Here is a 21,647-nt window from a genome sequence, read left to right as displayed (position 1 = left end):
CACACACACACATATATATATATATATATATATATATATGTATATTATTCTCACAAGTATTCCTCAAGAGATACCAATCTAGGATCATGTAAGGTCTGGCTTTATTTTCATTTATAAATTGCAAATGTATCAATTGCAAATGTTTCATTTCAATAGTGGATAATTTGGAATAAAAGATTTTTATATTTATCCAAATATGAATGCAGTTTTTTGGATACTAACATAGAAAGTTAATGAAGACGAAAAAAGTTGGCTGGAATAAAGAGAAAGAAAGAATTATAAACATTAATTTGAGTTCAATAAGCCTCATTGGCTCAATCTCTCCAGCTGGTTTTTATTCAGGAAAATTTTCAATCAAATTCATGATTGCTTTTGATCACTAGGTGGCAGTCAAGGCTTGATAATATTGTATAGCCAAGCCCCATGTATTTTGATTTTAAAATGTTAATTCAAAAAACACCTTGTGTCACCACCTTGCTCTCAAAATGAACACACCGATCACATGGATTCATGTAATAAATGAAAACATATTGTGGCTGTACATTAGTGGGATAAACATTTATGCATTTATGATCAAATATAGCCCATTCTTTGCCTTAAAGCTTCTCCTATATTTCTGAATCAAATAGAAGTAGAAATGGATTTCTCATGATAACTCCCACTTCTAGACGCTACTCAGCACAACTTCCTGCCTGTACCTCTGTCAACAATCTTCTTTGGTAATGACCTTTTATGATCCCTATTATCACCTTATTTACTGGTCAGCTTCCCTGTCATTTCCCTTTGTTTCCATCCAGTCCTTTCTCAAACTACATTTCAAGGGTGAATGTGACCCTTTGAAAATATGGTTCATTAGGAAAGATATTTACATAGCTCTTCCCATCTCAGTAGCAGAGAAAATCTGCTTTTATTTTAAAAAATCTATATATCTATATATACATATATACATATATCTATTTAGATAGATAGATAGATATACAGTATTAAATTGCTGGGCATCATATATTTAAGTTTAACAATTTTATTTTTTTAGGTATCAACTTGCATCATTTTCTGCATTTTTAGGAGAAAAAAGTCAAATAAATATTAAAGCTATTTTCTAAATATTATTCAATTTTATTTTCATTTTTTGAACAGTATACTAGGCTTAAAGGGGGAGGATGGAGATGTTTTCATGTTCGATTATTTTGCAAACATTATATTCTAATTTAGATGATTTCTTTTTCTTTTTTTGCCAAGTTGCCTCTATTAGATAGCATTTTTGAGTCCTGGCAAATCAGGGTGATCGTAAATCAAATTAACCTACTGTATTTTGAGATAAAGTTATCAGTATTTCCTAAGTTATTACCAATTGCATCATATACTAATGTTGACAGATACATGCTTAAAGGAAACATTGTCTTATAGCACAGGGATGATTTTGATAGATAATGCATATAATAATTGAGACCACTGAAACCAAGAAATGCCCGAGTTCAAATCCTACCTCTAACATACTGATTATTTGATCAGGCAAACCACTAAATCTTTACCCTATATCTGGCAATGAAATTTCAACCTGCATTGGTAGCAGATATAACTTCACCCTTTACCAATGCCAATCAACTAGCATTTTTAAGTACCCCACTATATGCTAGGAAGACCATATGCTAGTCCAGTCCATATCCTTTCCTTGACTCCCATAGTAAACTAAACAAACTTAGCTTTCCTTTCTGATATAAGTGGGGCTTGTTCTATTTTTTTTTAATTGACCTTAAAGACAAAAAATAAGAAAACAAAAGAAAAAAAAATTGACATGTACACAACAGACCATAAGAAAGCATTCCATAAAAAAACAATTATTTCCATTTCAAGGAAACCTACATAATAAACACAACACAACTTTTTTTCAAAGATTCTTTTCTTTGCTTTCTCCTTTGTTTTCTTTTCTTCTATGTTGTATACTTTTTAATTTTGTTTTATCTCTTCCTCCAAAAGAAGGCCACAATTACATGAGCATATTGATAAATTGAAAGATATAGATAGAGCTATCTATATCTATAAATACACACACACACACACATACACACATATATGTATATACATACTCAGACATATATAATGTAAGACTATATTATTTATTCCTATCAGCTGTTTCTCTGAAGGTGGATAGCATCTTGCTTCATAAGTCCAAGTCATTTCATGTTTTTCTAAATCATCCAGTTCATCATTTCCTACTTCATAGTAAGATTCAATCCAATTACATACTATCTGAGAGATTAGCTGTGAAAGTTTTCTCCTAATTTGCTGCATTTATTCTGTTCTTGGATGCCTACATTTTATTTATACAAGACAATTTTTATTTAAAACCATTGAATTTATCCTTTTTACACTTCAACATTACTCTTACCTTCTAATAGAATTTAAGGACTGATACTTGTGAATCTACTTTCATTACTTCTTTCTCTCTGTTTTTTTTTTAATTCCTGACTTTTTTGTTTTTCCTAATAAACTTTGTTATTATTTTTCTAACTCATTAAAATATGTTTTAATAATTTAGATTGACATTGAATAAATAGATGAGGTAAGAAAATTTTTATTGGCTTTATCTTCCCACGGGTAATAAATACTTAAAATATTTAAAGCTGAGTTTATTTGTATAAAAAAGTCTCGATATTTTAAATAGTTTAAAATAGTATTGAATTATATTTCTATGTGTCATTTTTCTAGTTTTATTTTTTTCTTTTTATTCAATCTATTTCAATCATGATTAGTATCTCGGGTTTTTTTCATACTAAATTAATTCTACTCTATCCATTTATTTATTTTATATCTTTCATTTTCATATTGTTTCCTGAAATTCAAAATTTAATTTGCTATTCATTTCCATTTTATGGGTAAATTCATCTAATTTCCATTGTAAATTATAATAACTTGTGTATTTTCCTTCTTCCTATTTTTCCTCACTCTCCTCATTTATTGTATCTCTCCTTGCTTTTCTGCTTTTTTTTTTCTATCTGCTCTCTTGCCTTCCTATTTCTTAAACCTACTGTCCCTTGAAGAGTTCCTCTTTTATTCTCTCCATTCACCCCTTTGCCCTCTTATTTCTTTCTGAATTAAAAAAAAAAAAAAACTTTCTTTACCCTTTTAGATATATGTTGTTGCCTCTTTAACCCATTCCCAATGAAAATAAAGTTCCAGCCCTATCTCCTCTCTCTCCTACTAGCTTCTTCTGTATCTTTTTTTCTTCATGCATCATTTATATGAGATAATCCTTTTTCTCTCTCCCTACATAGCTTTCTTTTCTTTTTTTTTTCTTTCTTTCTTTTTTTTTTTTTTTAGAATAACTCCAACACATGGCTCTCTTTGGCAATGAGATGATTCAAACCAGTTCCAATTATAATTATTCAGTGATGAAGAGAGCCATCTACACCCAGAGAGAGGACTGTGGGAATTGAGTGTGGACCATAACATAGAACATAATATTTTCACTCTTTTTGTTGTTGTTTGCTTGCATTTTTGTTTTCTTTATCAAGTTTTTTTTTTCCTTCTTGATCTTATTTTTCTTGTGCAGCAAGATAACTGCATATATATATGTGTGTGTGTGTGTGTGTGTGTGTGTGTGTGTGTGTGTGTGTTTCATTAAATGTCCATCTTCTTCCATGGAAAAAAATACGCAGCTTAGCTGGGTAGTTTATTCTTGGCTGCATTCCAAGCTCTTTTGCCTTTTGGAATATCTGCTTCCAGGCCCTTCCATCCTTTAATGTTGAGGCAGCTAGAGCTTGCATGATCCTTATTGTGGCACCTCGGTATTTGAAGTCTTTTTTTCCTGGCTGCTTGTAAAATTTTTTCTTTAGTCTGAAAATTCTGAAGTTTGGCCACAATATTCCTCAGAGTCTTTATTTTATGGTCTTTTTCAGAAGGTGTTTGATGAATTCTTTCAATGCCTATTTTACCTTCCGGTTCTATTACTTCTGGGCAGTTGTCTTTGATGATTTCCTGTAAAATAGTATCTAGGCTCTTTTTTTCATCATAATTTTTGGGTAGTCCAATGATCCTCAGGTTGTCTCTCCTAGATCAATTTTCCAGGTTTGTTGTTTTTCCCAGTAAATATTTGACATTTTTTCCCCAATCTTTCATTTTTTTGGTTTTGCTTGACTGATTCTTGATGTCTCAATGAATCAGTCATTTCTATTTGTTCAGTTCTGATTTTTAGTAAGTTAGTTTCTTCATTAGCTTTTTTTACTTCTTTTTGTATATGTCCAATTGAGTTGTTTGCTCTATGAAATTTTTTTTCCATTTCACTATATTTTTTTTTAGTGAGTTTTTTTTTTTTTTTCCAATTCACAAATTCTGTTTCCCTGCACTTCTTGGGAGTTTTTTACCTTTTTCAATTCACATTTCAGGAAGTTGTTTTCTTTTTCCACTTTATCAAATTTTTCTTTTAGTGAGTTATATGTCTTTTCTGTACTCTCTTGCATAGCTTCTCTTTCCTTTCCCCATTTTTCTTCTGGTTCTCTTTTAAAGTTTTTAATAGTCTCTTCTAGGAGAGCCTTTTGTATTGGGGACCAACAATTGTCTGGAGATCATCTGCTATTAGTTTCTTCAGGGTTGAAAAGCTGTTCTCTTTCTGTATAGAAACTATCAATTGTTCTTTTGATTTTTTTACTCATTTTGTTAAAACCTGTAGGGTCTGCCTTCAGAGCCAGAAGGTTACCAGCTTCCTCTGCAGAGCAGTGAAATGTGTATGGATGGGTGGCTGTCCTGCCAGCTGGCTACAAAAAGCATTGAGGTACTGGAGTGCTCTGGGAAAGAGTTCTCCACTCTGGAGTAACTCAGGCCTGCAACGCAAAGCTGGGAAAGTGTCCTGCAAAAAACCCTGGCTGTGTGAGATAACGACTGCCCTGGGACTAGACGCTGAGTAGTGAGAGTTTCACTACCCCAAGCCAAAGCTTTCCCTGGGGCTGTGGGTATTAGCAGTTGAACAGTGAATAGATTTGCAGGACCAGAAGTGTCTGCCCCGGGAAGCACAGTCTGCTGGGGAAGTTCTACTGTCCCAGGCCGAGCCCCCCACTGTGCTGATTAGAGGCTACCCAGGCTGTGTCCCCTTGCCATGCAGTTTTGTAACTGCCCTGCAAAAGCCTGCAACTGGATGTGGCTGCAGGGCTGCATTAAAGTCTGCCTGAGTCATTTCCGGGTTTGAGTAGTTACAGCCAGATCTCATTAGGTTCTAGGACACTAGTCTCTTGCTGCCTGTGCTAGTCTGTTCTTGGCCCCTCAGGACAAACCTTTCCTGGCGATCTTCCAGATTGACTTCGGCTGGTAAGTTGTAGTGCTTCTAATCTTCACGAATTTAAGCGGTAAAGAGCTATTTTTGAGGCTGAATTAAATAGTTGGTTATGAAGGGAATGAGAGGAGCTTAGAAAATCGTGTGTGCCTTCTCCACTATCTTGGCTCCACCTCCGAGATATGCTTTGTAAATAAAATAAATTTTAAAAAAGAATTACTCCATCATATTCAGCTGTACCCACATTTCTCCAAACTATCCAAATAAGAAGTATCTTATGATTTTCAAAATTAATATTTTTACATTAAAGAAGTAAACAATTTTACATTATTGAGTCCCTTATAATAGCTCTTCAGTGTTTGCCTTACATTTCTACTGACTATATATGTCAAAATTTCCCTTAAATTCTGGAAGTTTTGTTACAAAAACCTAAAAGTCTTTGAGTTTGATAAATATATATATTTTCCCCACTCAGGATTATCCTTAACTTTGCTGGGTAAGTCTCCCTTAGTAGTAAACTCAGATCTTTGGTTTTACACAAAATAATATTTCAAGACCTATGGTTCTTCAATGTAGTACCTGCTAGGTCTTGTGTAATCCTTATTTTTCTCCTTAACCTGGGAGTTTTGATAATACTCTTATAACTTTTTCCTCCTGGGATTTCTTTTAGGTAGTGATAAGTGGATTTTTTATATTTTTTAATTTGCTTTCTTGTTCTACAACTTCAGGGCAATTTTCCTCGATAAAATCTTGTAATATTGTATCAAGATTATTCTTAATCAGAATTTTCAAGTAGTCTGACTATTCTTGTATTATTTCTACTTAATTTGTTCTCCAGATCAGTTGGTTTTCTGATATTGCACTTCCTCTTCCATTTTTCCACTCTTTTGATTTTGCTTTATGATTTCTTTGTGTCTTAGAATGCCATTAACTTCTCCTTTCAAGGAATTATTTTTCTTCCTTATGCTTTTGATTCTCTATTTTAAGTAGTGTGACTTTCTTTTCTTAATTTTCTTGAATTGCTGATACTTTTCCTTAATTTTCCTCTGGTTTCTCTTATTTGACTCTTTAAAACTTTTTAAAAGATGTTACACAAACTATTTTTGTGCTTGAAATCATTTGATGTTTCTCATTGAAAAGAGAAGCGTCCTTTTCAGCTCCATTATCTTCCTCTGAATATGAACCCAGATTTAATTCTATCCCTATAGTATGTATCTTTTGTTAGCTACTTTTTCCTTTTGCTTTCTCATTTATTTATTTGTTTGTTTTTAGCAGGTATGAGTGTACTAAGGTTGTAATCCTGTGATAAGGGGAATGATGCCTTAAGTCTGAGATACTTCTGACTGTTATTTTCTGATATCTATCTCTGGGTCCAACCTTGGGATCTCCTTTATACTCCTAAGCTACAGGTTAAGGGCCCCAGCCACAATATCCCTGAAATGATCTTCCTTGAAATCTCTCAGGTGACTATAAACTACTGTTATTTTCTATGCCCCACAACCCAGGACTTGTCTGCCTATGCTTGTCATCCCTGAACAAAAAAAAAAAAAAAAAAAAAAAAAGCTTTTTTAATCTTCTCATATTCAGCCATCAGAATCCCATACTTTTTTTGAGATGAAAGTTTCTAAGGTTAAGGGTGCCTTTCAAATTGACATTTAAAAACAACTAGCTGCTCTAGGGCTTGTTTATTTTGCAAGCCTGAAGGTGTTTGCACTTCACTCAGGCTGAACCTTCATCTCTAGAGGTCAGGTCTTTCCTGGGGTCTTCTCAAATTATCTTAAGAAGACAACTGTTTTATCCCACATTTATTTGTGCTCTTCTGAGGCACTTGTGTGTGTGTGTGTGTGTGTGTGTGTGTGTGTGTGTGTGTGTATGTGTGTAGGAAGTAGTAGTAACAGTAGCAATAGCAATAGAAGTAGTAGCAATAGCAGTAGAAATAATAGAAGTAATAGTAGTAGTAGTAGTAGCATTGGGAGTAGTGAAATATTAGTAGTAGATAGAAGTTATAGTTGCAGCACAAGTAGCAGTAACAGTAGTGGTAATAATAGTAGAAGTAAAAACAGCAGTAACAGTAACAGCAGCAATAGCAGTAGTAGAAGTAGCAGCAGCAACAGTAGCAGTAGCCCAAAAATAGCAATAGCACTAGCCATAGTAGAAATAGTAGTAGAAGCAGCAGCAGCACCAGCAGCAGTAATTGTAGAAGAATAGTAGCAGTTGTGGCAATAGTGATATTTGACATTATTGTTACAAATATAACTTTAGAAAACTGAAGTCAAAGTTCTGGTCATCTCATAAACACCTCTGTATTACAAGATTAATACTACGGGGGTAGGGATGCTTTTCTTCCCTGGGCTATTAACTATTTTTGTGTTGTTTATGTAAATGTAAAATGTTATACACAACTGCTTAAATTTGCAGCATATTTTTTTCCCACATTGAGCACTGACCAGATTTTTGTTTGTTTGTATTATTCTTAACAAATGTTCTTTCTTAGTACAAACTGTTAGAAAAATTTAGAGTAGAATATTGTTTTAATATATCTTTAGCATAAGATGTTATTTGTCAAAAGGAGCTTTGAACATTACTGATGTTTATTTTTGTGGTTCATATCATTAGAAAAAGTTTCAGGGCTATAAATAATAATTATGCTTAATAATTAATGGGAATTGACTAGATGTTAAAGGCAGCTTCAGGTGAGAATAGTTCCTCTGTCAAGGCGGCTTGATACTTTTAGTTAGGATTAGCTAAATGTTAAGTGGCTAGTCTGATTTCAGATAGTCAATATATGTGAAAGATAGAATTTGAATCCAGGTTATCTTGGTATCAAATACAATTTCTATTCACTAATGCAATCTTTCGAAATATCACAGTGTTTCAGAGAAATATTTTTTTAAAAGCATATCTCTGTCAAAGTTGATATATGATATGACTTGTAATAACTTAGGAAATGCTGATAACTATATCTCCAGATCTTGGCAAAAAATGATTTTTTCCTAAATTAGAAGTATGATATTCGTCTTTTGAGATGAGTTAATAGGTACTTTGAGGCATTCTTTTTTTTTTTTTGTTTCCTTCCAGGGGGTGGTTATGAGTAAGAGAGAATAAATCACAAAGTTTCACCAGGTTCCTTTTGTAACCAGAAAAAGGAGTAGAATGTCTAGTTAGCTGGATGCACTGATTTGTGAAGGTACCAGAGAATATTTCCCTGTGTGAAACTAAGCGCTTTCTCTTGTACTGGAAAAATTATATCACTTTGGCCATCTGAGTTAAATTGGATGTCTGTAGATTTACCTACAAAGAAGAATTTCAAATAATGCAAGTTATCCTTAAATAGTGACAATAAAACCCAGAATTTGAATACCTTCCTAATAAATATTTCTTATGAAATCTTCATTTCCTAGGAGAATAATTAGTTTTACTGATGGGACACCAATGTTCAGGACTGTTTTTCAAGGGTCATTTCATCATAACTGGTATTTCAGGGAATAACCATGTCCTATCACCCAAGGTTTAGGATTTCTTGGTTTTGGATTTAAAGACATTGAATGTAAAGTCTGGACAAGCTTTCTGGAGGATCTCAGTAAAAGTCTGAGTCCTTGATCTTAGAAGAGGAGTGAAAAGGTAGAACTCACATGGATAGTCAAACATGGAGTCCACTTATTCCAAATTCTCTCAGCCTTATATACCTAATACCTTGACATAATCATTGCACACTACACATGTGCTAACTATATACTGTGTAGGCAGGACCACATAAACAATTTGCTATTGCATGTAGATGACTCTTTGCCACTTGGTATCACTCTGCTTCAATTACAATGTCACCACCCCCTGAGTTCTCAGGAAGGTCAAGAACCCTTCCGACTCTCTTAGGGGAGATGGGGAGTTGAACCATACACCTTCAGCAGGGCTCTTTTTACTGGGCTAAAGGGTCTTATACCTCATATAAGTATTTCCCACTCTCTGTGACACTCTACAATTGAGGATATTTAGGTGTAAAGAAATCCGCAGTGAGAATGTGCTATAATTATGGTACGATACAGAAATTTGAGTAAAAATAAATTTTAAGGAGTAAAAGTGAATGGAATTTTAGAGAATAGAGACCTGCAAAGTATTAGGCATAAAATAAAAACTGACCAAGAACATGTTGTGGGCAATGAACAAAAAAAGAAATGAAATGTATAACTTTTAGTCAGATTCTAGCAAGAAGGAAAGTGTATTCTTGGCCAAAATATTAGGGGTTATTGCCTGAAACTATTTTCTCTCTTTCATGATGGAAGAAATATCCCCATGCGATTAGAAAGGCTTCCTAGAAAGACAGCTACATTAGGAATGAAGACATGTTATTCTTGAGCAATAAAATGGCAATTTAATAGCAATCCTAGCTTCTTAATTCTTGGGGCTTTGAGTAACAATAAGGACAGACTTACTGGTACAAAATGAGCTAATTTTATAAACATATCTCTATCCCAGATAAAGTCAATTATTCTTGATTTTCTTTCACAAAGTTCGCTGTCTATATTATTTTAGGGGGAACATGAAATTCTGGAATACAACTTGTGGTATTTTTTTATAGCAGCTTCATTTTGGAACCACTAAACTGTCCACACCCTCTCTAACTCATACCACAGATTTTTTCCCCCAAAAAAACCAGCTGTAGTCAGCAAGGGCCAACTTCCTTTGGCCACACCTTGTACCTTACCAGCTGCTGCTTAACTAGTAATTTGGTAGCAAAGGTGCTACACCCAGAAAGGCTTTTTTGAAAAAAAAAAAAAAACAAAAAACAAAAAAAACTTTCCATATCCCTCCTGGCTGAGCAGAGAAATCAGAGATGCTTTAACATGTTTCCTTTGAAGTTTTCCACTCAGCAGTTCTATTGTTCCACTTAATACCTTTTTAATAGGATAGTACAAATTACAGCAAAGACATGATTTACTCTTATTGGGGAGTGTGATTCGCCCCACTCTCCCAAGTATTTAAAAAGTTGGCAGGCAAGGAATTAAGGCAGACAGACAGAAGGAACTGACAGAACAATTTCTCCTGAAGATTTCCTATTTGAATTTTATATCTCTTCCCATATGTCCTTCATGACATGTTCTCATTGACATCTGACAAGGAAATAAAGTTCAATGTGTCTTTGCCTCTGATGCTTTCCTGATCATTCTTTTAACAAAATTATTGATTATTGCAGTGGTGCTATAGCTCTTTAAATTGCTTACCTTCTAATATAGCTTGTTTGATTGGCAGCCTCTGCCATCTTCACTTTAACACAAATTGCTTAATACTGATTGTCTACTTTTAATGTTTTCTTGAGAAAGGAAAATATGGCATGAACTTCAAGTAGGAGACCTAGTGTTCAAGGAGTGAGTGGATATTGGGTATAATCTTGGAGCATCTCTGTCATCTCAACCCCTCCAGTACCCAAATAATCTCTTAGCTGGTAATATTGTGACTTTCAGTTTTTAAAAAGTAAGAATAGGGATTGGACCTTTGATTTTATTAGTATAGGGAACTCTTAGAAGAGGAAATGCCCTCTATTGATGCCTTTTGACACAATCTCTGCATCTTAGAGTCTTGTCATTGCCTAGGGTATTGAGAAGTGAAGTGATTCAACATCACTTACCCAGCATTTCTTTATAAAAGGAAGAACTTGAAGTCAGGCCTTTCTATGTACAAGGATAGCTCTCTAACCTCTATGCCATGTTTCTGTAGTTGCTGACTCATTTTAGTAATGTCCAGTTTACTTGAGTAAACTCATTTTACAATTAAGGAACTGGGGCAAATAGAATTAAGTGATTTGCCTAGAATAACAGCTAATAAGAGTCAGAGTACCAGATCTAAAAATATATTATAAAACAGTGGTCATCAATGCCATTTGGTACTGGCTAAAAATGTGGATCAATGGAATAGGTTAGGTTCACAAGACACAATAGTCAGTGACTATAGTAATCCAATGTTTGATAAACCCAAGGACTACAGCTTGTGGGATAAGAACTCACTATTTGACAAAAATTGCTGGGAAAATTAGAAAATAGAATGGCATTTACCAAAACCGAACACACTATACCAAGATAAGGTTGAAATGAATTCATAATTTAGATATAAAGAATGATACTATGAGCAAATTAGAAGAACAAAGGATAGCTTACCTCACAGATCTGTGAAGAAGGAAGGAATTTATGGCCAAAAAAGAACTACAGTACAGTATGAAATGCAAAATGGACAATTTTGATTATATTAAATTAACTATTTTTGTACAGACAAACCCAATACAGACAAGATTGGAGAACAACATAAAACTTTGTATCCAAGGGTTCTGATAAAGACCTCATTTCTAAAATATATAGATAATTGCTTCAAATTTATAAGAATTGAACACATTCTTCAATTGATAAACAGTCAAAGGATATGAAGAAAATTTTCAGGTGAAGAAATTAAAACCATTTCTAATCATAAGAAAAGGTGCTCTATATCTTTATTGATCAGATAAATGAAAATTAAGACAATTCTGAGGTACCACTACACACCTCTCAGATTAGCTAAAATGACAGGAAAACATAATGATGAGTGTTGGAGGGACACATACATTATTGGTGGAGATGCGAACTGATCCAGCCATTCTGGAGAGCAATTTGGAACTGTGCCCAAAGAGCTATCAAACTTGCATACCTTTAATGCAGTAATGTCTCTCATTGGGCCTGTATCCCAAAGAGATCCTAAAGGAAAGAAAAGGACCCATGTGTGAAAAAGTGTTTGTAGTGGCAAGGAATAGAAACTGAGCGGTTGCCTATCAGTTGGGGAATAGCTGAATAAATGATGGTATATGGATATGATGGAATATTATTGTTCTATAAGAAACTGTCAGCAAGATGATTTCAGAAAGGCCTTGAGAAACTTACATGAACTGTTGTTAAGGGAAGTGAGTAGGATCAAAAGAACATTGCACACAACTACAACAAGAATATATAATGATCTATTCTGATAGATGAGGCTCTTTTCAACAATGAGGAGATTCAGGCCAATTTAAATAGACTTGTGATTGCAAGAGCAATCTGCATCCAGAAAGAAATCTGTCAGGAATGAATGTGGATCATGACATAGGTTTTTGTTTTTGTCCTTGTTTTCCTTTTTTTATTGTTGTTTGCTTGCTTTTTGTTTTCTTTCTCATTTTTTCCCCTTTTTGATCTGATTTTTCTTGTGCAGCATGATACTTGCTCTCTAGGGAGAGAGTGGGGGAAAGGAAGGGAGAAATTTGGAACACAAGATTTTGCATGGGTGAATGTTGAAAATTATCTTTCCATTTATTTTGAAATAAAAAGCTATTATTATGAGAAAAAGAGAGAGAGAGAGAGAGAGAGAGAGAGAGAGAGAGAGAGAGAGAGAGTGAGTATGAGGCCAGATTTGAACTCTTGAAGATGTCTTTTTGATTCCAAAAGCAATGTTCTCTATTTACTGTAGTATCTAGCTGTCATGACATTTGGCTATAATAAGTAAATATGATGTAAAGTTTGATTAACAAAGTTTTTTTTTTTTACCTGAAGTTTATGTACTTTTTATTTTGCTATTTTTATAACTGCATTTCAATATGCTTGTTTTCTTTTGTAATACTATGTATTTTATATATTCAAAAATATTTTTCCCCCTGAGGAGTATATAGAATTAATACTGCCAAAAGGAGATGATGACACAAAACAGATTAAGAATGTCTTGATTAGAGGATCAGATATCAAATAAACTAAAAAAAATTATAATCCATAACTAATAAATTATCAAAACCTTTTTAAAATTAATAACCCAACTATGTGACCATAAAAATCTAGGCACATAATAGTTCTTCAGATATAATTGTGTAATAGCAGAGTCTTGTTCTAAGATGAAATGATATAACAACTTATTTTTTAAAAAGTTCACAGTCTTAGATCCAGTAAAATCAGGTTGAGATTCTACTGTAAATGTATGATATAGGATGGGGGTAAGGGAAAAGTATCTAATTCTACAAAATATGATTAGCAACAAAATGTACAATACCAAAAAAGAGAAATAAAATGAAAATCCAAAGGTCAGGGAAAGGTAAACCTGATACACAAACCTGATGGAATACTGTTAGATTCTAAGAAATGAACAACTGAAAGAATATGAAATAAATGATTCACAATAAAAGTAGGATCAAAATAAATGTACAGAGAGATGAAAATTATATTCATAACAAAATAAACAATATTGATAAAATAGTCAAATATAGATTTAAAAAATTGAGACAAAAAGTACAATCCAAAACCACTGCTCTTCTACTATAATTTTGCTAAAAAAATTTTTTGAGTTTTGTTTAAAATGATCATTAATGAATGATTTTATGTACATTTTTCATTTGTTTATGAATTGAAGGATTACAATGATCAATTTCCTAATTTAAAAAAAAATTACAAAAAAAATTTCCCCTTTCTCTCCTTTCTTCATAAATAACCAATAGCCAAATCCTGTGAATTTGGCATCCACAATGTTTTTGTTTATCTTCTCTATTCATACTGTCATCAACACAGATGAGGACTTTTTAATTAGCTAAACTACTGTAGTTGAAAGGAAAGTTGATTTCCTTTCCTGTAGTCTCTCCCTTCTTCAATCAATTCTTCACTCAACTAAAAATAATGATCTCAACTAACTATGTCACTCCCATCCTGATGACAGATTGACTGAATTTTGTTACTCCCAACTGTGTGCTAGATAGATTGCAGACACATTGGCCGAGCATTTTTGGCTCTCTGAGACCTGGTTCCTGTCTATCTAAGCATTCTTTTTTCCACTTAACTTTTCTCCATGTACTACATAGTCCAGCCAAATAAGAAACTTAGCTTTTCCTTGACATCATACTGTCTTTTTTCCCCCCATTTCTATACCGAATCCACCAATACTTTGGAATTATGTCTTCATTTTATAGAACTTATTGAGATCCCTCTCTTCTTTCAAGTGTACTTCCTTTATGAATAATCATAATAAAAAATGCAGAATATGGACTTTTATGAAGAGATCATTTGTGTTTGTCTATGAAGATTTTAATAACTACATTGATTCCATCCCTCTATTTGTTTTTGTTTCTTTGTTTATTTGCTCAATTTATCTATGCCAATCTATTCATCCATTCATTATTTTAAATCTACTTATTTATCTATTGACAATTCTTTATTTTGTACATGAAATTTTTTGAATTACATATCTCCAGCAAAAGACCTTAGATTTAAGGTACTTTTCGAGTCATCATCTTCCTGAAGTTATGGAGGAATTTATTTTTAAAAGGAGAGGAGACACATCATTCACCGCAAATACCAAGCAAACAAAACAGCAAAGTGATAAGAACTCACATGTAGAATCGGGTTATATTCTCCCTTAGGTTAACTTTCCACAAATACAGAGGCCACATTAATTTAGTATTTTCATGCTAAGGACAGGTCATATATGAAGTCTTGTATTCATACCCAAGAAAACACAGAGAGCAATAATGATGAGAGAACATATGTTCAGGAATACATGAAATATAAACATGTGTATAAAGCAAAAGGGTATAGAATACACACATGGCAATATGCATAGTCAGGGCACATAAATGGAGATGTAGATAGAGCCTGGAGCCTGGAGATGAAAGACATAATTTCAAATTCAGTCTAAGGCATTTACTAGCTTTATCATCCTAGGGAAGTAATTTAAGCTCTATTTATCCTACTTTCCCTAACTGTAAATTGAAGTTAAAAATAAGACCTGCCTTCCAGGGATGACATGAGCATCAAATGAGATAATAATTATAAAACACTTAGCACAGTGCTTGGCACACAATATTTCTTTATAAATAGTTGTTGGTATATTTACTTTGGACATCTCCTACCTTTTATTCTATAGAGCTGCTTTTGACCTCTGAGCAATTGATTAGTCAACAGTTATTTTGTTTTTGTTGTTCACCTGTGCTCAATATTAGAGCTTTTCATGGTATTGGAATGATACTATTTCCTTCTGTAACTTATTTTACAAATAAGGAAACAGAGGCAGAGAAAGGTCCCTCATATCTGGCCCAATGTTATTTTGAAAGCACATAGTATATATTAGAGGCTGTGTGAAGTGCTGGAGAGACGAGTATAAAAATTGAAATCTTTTCTAATCACAAGAACTTACATTCTAAATAATACCATTTGCTGCTTTCTGCCATCCTCTGTTACATGTAATTTATGTGTCCTCCATTAAATAGCATATTATCTCCATTGTGTATAGCTACTAGTATCATAGTTGCTCAGCTGCTTTCTGTTGTGGTCTTTTTATTTCCTAAACTATACCAACATTTCTGTTCTTTTCTGATATTATCTGCTGTGGTTTAGTATTTAGTGAAATGTTCCCTGGCAAGGAAGGCAACAAAGAATAATAAATCTAGAGGCAAACAAATGGAGAGTTATCATTAAACTCCGACCATCTTATTTTATTATTTCTCTTCAATATCTAGGATAATGAGCTAATTAAAATATGCTGATATTTTAAACTAAGATTAAATTTATTATCTTTAAATGCCTCATCTTGCTGCTAATTCACACATACATACATATGCACACAAACCTGTTCATTGGTATGAGCTGGAATTGAAAGGACATAATGACTATTGGAAGATTTGGAAGGAAAGATTTATTCTAACTTAGTATAATAGGATGGATGCAGGTTCTTTGTTTTAAACTCAGTCCCACTAGTGGAATGGTTATATACTATAGTGGCTAGGATGTGCTGTGTAGGAGGTCCATTGAAGGTGAATCTGTAAGGGAAGAGTATACTCATGTCTTATATGAGAAATTTTAATTGGACCATAGGAAGTAGCTAAATGAATTTGGACCTACTTTAAGCAAGCATAATAATGAATGTTCAACAGGATGGAATAGAAAATTCCAGGTGTCACCATGGCAATTGACTAGTCAACTACCTGACTGGGAGTGTCTTTTTAATAACTATCAAATTCTTGACTATCAAGCTATATCTATAAAATGCATTTGGAGGTTCCAATCAATAAAAAAAATTAAAAATGCAGCATTGGTATGAAAACAAGATTTTTTTTTCATTAAGAAAAGCTTAAATGCATTTTATTTTCCCAAATACATGTATAATTTTCAGCATTCGGTTTTGTAAGATTTTGTGTTCCAAATGTTTCTCTTTTTTTCTTACCTCCCCCTTTTAAAAAAGCAAGAAATCTCTTTTAAATATATATTCTATATTTGTCATGTTGTACAAGAATATTCAAAGCAAAAGGGAAAAAAGACATAAGAAAAAAAAACAAGGTGAAAATATTATGCTTTGATCCATATTAAATGTCCCTAGTTCTTTCTCTGGATGCAGATGACATTTTCCAACCCAAACCTATTCAGATTGCTTTGAAAAACCTCATTGTTGAGAAGATCCAAGTTTATCACAGTTAATCATCATATAATCTTGCCACTGTGTACTATGTTCTCTTGGTTCTGGTAACTTCACTAACCTTCAGTTTATGTAAAAGAAAAGAATACTTTTAGCTCCCATACAGTTCCTTAATTGGCATAGAAATACATATAAAAAGAATAACAAAAGAATCAGCGAAAGCAAGAACCAATGATGCTGACTTAGTTTTCCATGCATATATGTTAACAATCATCAATGCCTTTTATTCTCTATTCTAATAGAAAAGAACTGGTCTTTAATCAATTTATTTAGAGCCTTCCTAGGTATTTGCAGATAAACTATTAGTAGCTGAGCTTACTCTGAATTGTTTAGTGTGCTTACATTTTAGTACCCATTTCTTTCTGTTCCATTATCTTTGGAAGATACCTCATACTTTTGTATTTTTTCCTACATTAAAGGCCACCAACTATGTTGTACAAACTATTGGCACCAAAAAAATCAAATATCTGTTTTGCTCAGGAATAAGGTATTTTGCCTGAATAACTGAGACTTTAAACAGTAAAGACAGACGATTTAGTCATATGGAATTAGGGGTGCATGACCTATAGAGTTACATGTGAAATGCAGAGCAAGAATAGTGAGGCATTAAAATGGACTTCCACTGTTGTTGCTGTTGACATTGCTTTTTTATAGGATTTATTGGATAAGGGGATTTTTTTTGAAGATATTTTTACTGTTATATAAATTACCTTTTTTTCATTTAGTGCTATAGTGAGATGGTTGAGAAAAATTTAGGTTAGACTTATTCTCTCATTCAATAACTAGAACTCTGTTGACTCATACCGATCTTGACATTCCCACCATAAATAAAACCAGAGTACAAAGAAAAGCAAACCTAAGTGGAAAGATGATTCCAAGAATTCTTTGGAGAAACAAACAAACAAACAAACCAAAAAATATATATATATATATATATTAAAAATTTGCTTTTAACAAGCAACTCAATGCAATAAGAAATATTATTGCATGGGACATTTGAGCTTTCCATATAAGTTCTCATAATAAGCATGAGAGGATTAGGTATGAGAGAGACTTTTAGAATTAATGGGAATTCACGTGCCAAACATCTAGTGTGAGGAATGAGAGAGTAGAAAAATTCTATGACAAACTCAATAAGATTTCCAATTAAATCAAATAATCAAAACTATCTCTAAGAAAAGAATCAACAGACACTAAAAAGAAAAGCTCAAATAACATTATTTTACTGGGAAGAAAAACATCTGTTAATGATGAATTTTTTTTGAATTAGCAATCTATATACATTTAGATCACCTACATTTTAGATTAGAAAAAAAAACTATACTAAATAAGAAAAATAAAAATAGGATGATATAAGATGCAATTAAAGCAACGCCAACCTGACCCGCTTAAACAGATTGTTGACATTTTAATGGGAAAAAGAAAAAAAAAAGTAGCATAAAGTATGTATGCCTTCCAAAAAATAGTTTGATATAAAAATGAGTTGCCAGTGACAAGAGATCAAGGAGCTTAAAAAGCATTCCAGCCATCAAGCACTGATTTCAGAAAGATATTACAAACAGTGGTTTAGATTTGGTAGAAACTATTTTCTAAATCTTAGATGAAAGAATTTTAAGCAGGATCATCTTATATAACAATGATAAGCAGTGCAGGGGAATTTTTTTTGTGAAAGCTTAGTGAGAGAGCTAAACAAACTTATTCTGAAGAAATTTAAGGATCTATCTAAAAGGATGATAAACAGAAGAAAAATAGAAAACATTTATAAACAAATCCATAAGAGTGGAATCAACACATTTGATCTCTAATATCAGAGTTCTTGATGTTCTATAGAGGATAATATAATAACATAATAGGTATGTCAGAAAGAAAATTCACTTGGAAAAGATGGTTGATATAGGCCACGTATTCATTGAGGAGGTCCATGCTAGAGGCAGCAAAAATGCAAGATTAGTGAGGGATTGCATTTAAAAAATTTAAAACAGGGAAGAATGCCAAAGGCTTGAAGGGAAAAATCCAGTACTTATTATTGTACTTTTAATTACTTTGTAATATTAATCAAGAAAATTTTAGAAACTGTCTATGCATATCCCTTTTTTGACACCTCTACAAAAAATTTATGCACATAACCTGTATTTTCATTGAGAGTATCTTTAACAAATGTTTAAAAAGGAACAAAAAAAGTTTTTCCACAAAAGAACATAGAATGTATAATCAAGAAATGATGCGTCAATTTAATAACATTAATGAATGAAGCATATAGCCATCCCAATAGATATCAACAGTTGGCATTTCCTTGAGAAAGTATTAAGAATAAGTTTTCCTGGGTAGTTATTATGTGATTGACAACACATTGAGAATGACTGAAAATGATTGAAGAATTCTTGGCTGATCTGTTAATAAAACATGTCCTTCTTTAGGCATTAAAAGGGAGTATAGATAGATCAGAGAGTGGGGACAAAAACCAAAGCTAAGAGATGTGAATGGGAGATGAGATAAATATAGACTAGAATTTCTAGAGGATGGTGATGGGAAAAGTCTGCTTATCTGAGGATTATTGTCCAAAGATCTAATATGCCAAGACAACAACAACCATGGAAAGGCAATGATGCAACAGCATTGCTGTAGGAAAAATCATGTGGTCCCAGGAAAGGAATCATGTTGCCTTTGAGATTATAGTGTTATAAAAATCAGACCAAGCCTCTTTGAGAGTAGTGCGTAAACCCTAAGTATCACCAAGTTCTTGGCCCAGTCAATGTCTTTTTGGTGCCAAGCTAGAGACACTTTTGTGTCTTTATGGTGACTTTTTTGAGCTGAGTAGATTTAGGAAGAAAGGTACTGGCATGCAACCCCAATTGCTTTATGGAGGTTCTAAAACACAGGGAAATATTATAAGTCTGAAAGAATGCATAGTTACCTAGAATAATTAGGATTCATGAAAGATTAATTTTCTAATGATTTTAGGTGCTTTCATCTCTTAAAGAACTGTGTAGTCCTTATAAGGATACTACAAATCTTTTGGCCTATATAAGATATGGAGAGAAAGGAAAGTTATTCTTCCTGTTATTAACAATTGTATGAGTCCTTTGTGGGGTTGTATTATTTTAAATTTTCTGTCAAAAATAATGTTTATACTATATCTGCTTGTATATATGACTAAATATATAATATGCAGATATAGCTATGTCTAATCCCTCTGTTTAAATGTTTCTATATCTATGCATCTATGTATTGTGTGTATATGTGTGTGTGCATATATATATGTGTGTATATATATATGTGTGTATGTAAGAATGTATGCATGTATTTACATGAGTGCATGGGAACTGAGAGAAGTTTTGCATTTTCATTGGGAACTTACATCTGAACAATATTCTGATATTTTTAGGGAAATCTCAGAAGGAGTATAAGTAAAAAGAAAATTTTGGAAATTTGACTCTAGGATACATCCAAATTCATGGAGTTGAAGAAGAGTGAGAATATTCCCCAACAGAACAAAATTTTACATTCATATGATTGACTGAAAGTTTTAGAGAATTTGTTTAGTCAAAATATTTTTTTAATAGAGCAAAATGCCTTATCAAAGACTATACTTCTAGAAAATATATCCAACAGATGTCAAAAACATACAAGTGTTCCTTGTACAACCATATCTAAAAATTAACTTTGTAAGCACTTGCAGATTAAAATATCATATTTGACAGAAAACCATTTATATGGTGTTACCCAAATGTATATAAAAATATAATATATATGCTTATAGACATAACAAATTAGATCAAAATCATTTCAAATCCCATCCATTTCATTATGTTGCATAGTAAAGTTTGATTCAGGATAGAAGAAAAAAAGAACATATTATATAAGAAAATTTTATTTTTTCTGAAACTGCAATTTGAAAACATAAAAATATCAATATTTGCTTGTATTTAAATTTAATTCAATAATTTGTTGATTTCAAAAAAGTTACATTTTTTATTGCTGTATTTCAATTTATTTCAATGTAATTGATTTAACATTTATTAGCTTGCTACTATATACTTAGCACTTTTTTAGCTTTGGACAAATGACAATTTCTGTTATTCACCTCATATTTTATAAAGATGGGAGTAATGCATGTCATTTAGCAAAGACAATTTAACAGCTCCAAAGGTATCCCTATACTTGGAGGAAATCCAAAGGCTTCATAGGTAAATCTCCATTCAAAGAGTTAGTAGGATTCAGATTACCGAACGTGGGAGTCAGATCACTCACTGTAGGAAAGGACCCCCCCAAAAAATATTCACAAATGACAAGTTGTTACACAAACCTCCCTGAGAGGGAAAGAGAAGTTTGTTAAACAGAATCATATTAAATTGAAACATGACAATGCAAAAATCTGGCAATTGTTTGAAATCTCTAAGAACTAAGCTTGGTAAAGTAAACAGAACCAAGAGAACATTATAAACAGCAACAATAAGATCATTGTACAATGACCAATTCTGACATTCCTGGCTTTTTCCAACAATGAGGTGATTCAGGCCAGTTCCAATGGTCATTTGATGGAGGGAGCCATTTGTATCCAGAGAGAGAGCTGTGGGGACTGAGTTTGAATCACAATATAGTATTTTCACTTTTTTGTTGTTTGCTTGTAATTTATTTTCCTTTTCATTTTTTTTCTTTTTGATTTACTTTTTCTTGTGCAGCATGATGGTTGTGGAAATATGCATAGCAATATTTGTTTACCATATATTGGATTGCTTGCTATCTGGGGAAGGGAGTAGAAAGAAGGGAAGGTGGGGAATGCAATGCAGGGTTTTACAAGGGTGAATGTTGAAGACTGTGCATTTATTTTGAAAATAAAAAGTTTAAAAATTATAAAAAATTTTGACCTTTTGGGGAAAAAAATTAAACTTGGATAGAGGTCAGTATTATTCAAATAAAGTTTTGGAATTGTATTTGGAATAAGAAT

This window comes from Antechinus flavipes, chromosome 5 (assembly GCF_016432865.1).
Source record: "Antechinus flavipes isolate AdamAnt ecotype Samford, QLD, Australia chromosome 5, AdamAnt_v2, whole genome shotgun sequence".
In the NCBI taxonomy this organism is placed as follows: Eukaryota; Metazoa; Chordata; class Mammalia; order Dasyuromorphia; family Dasyuridae; genus Antechinus; species Antechinus flavipes.
The sequence above is the reverse complement of the archived record's forward strand: the minus strand, read 5'-3'. Positions refer to the sequence as shown.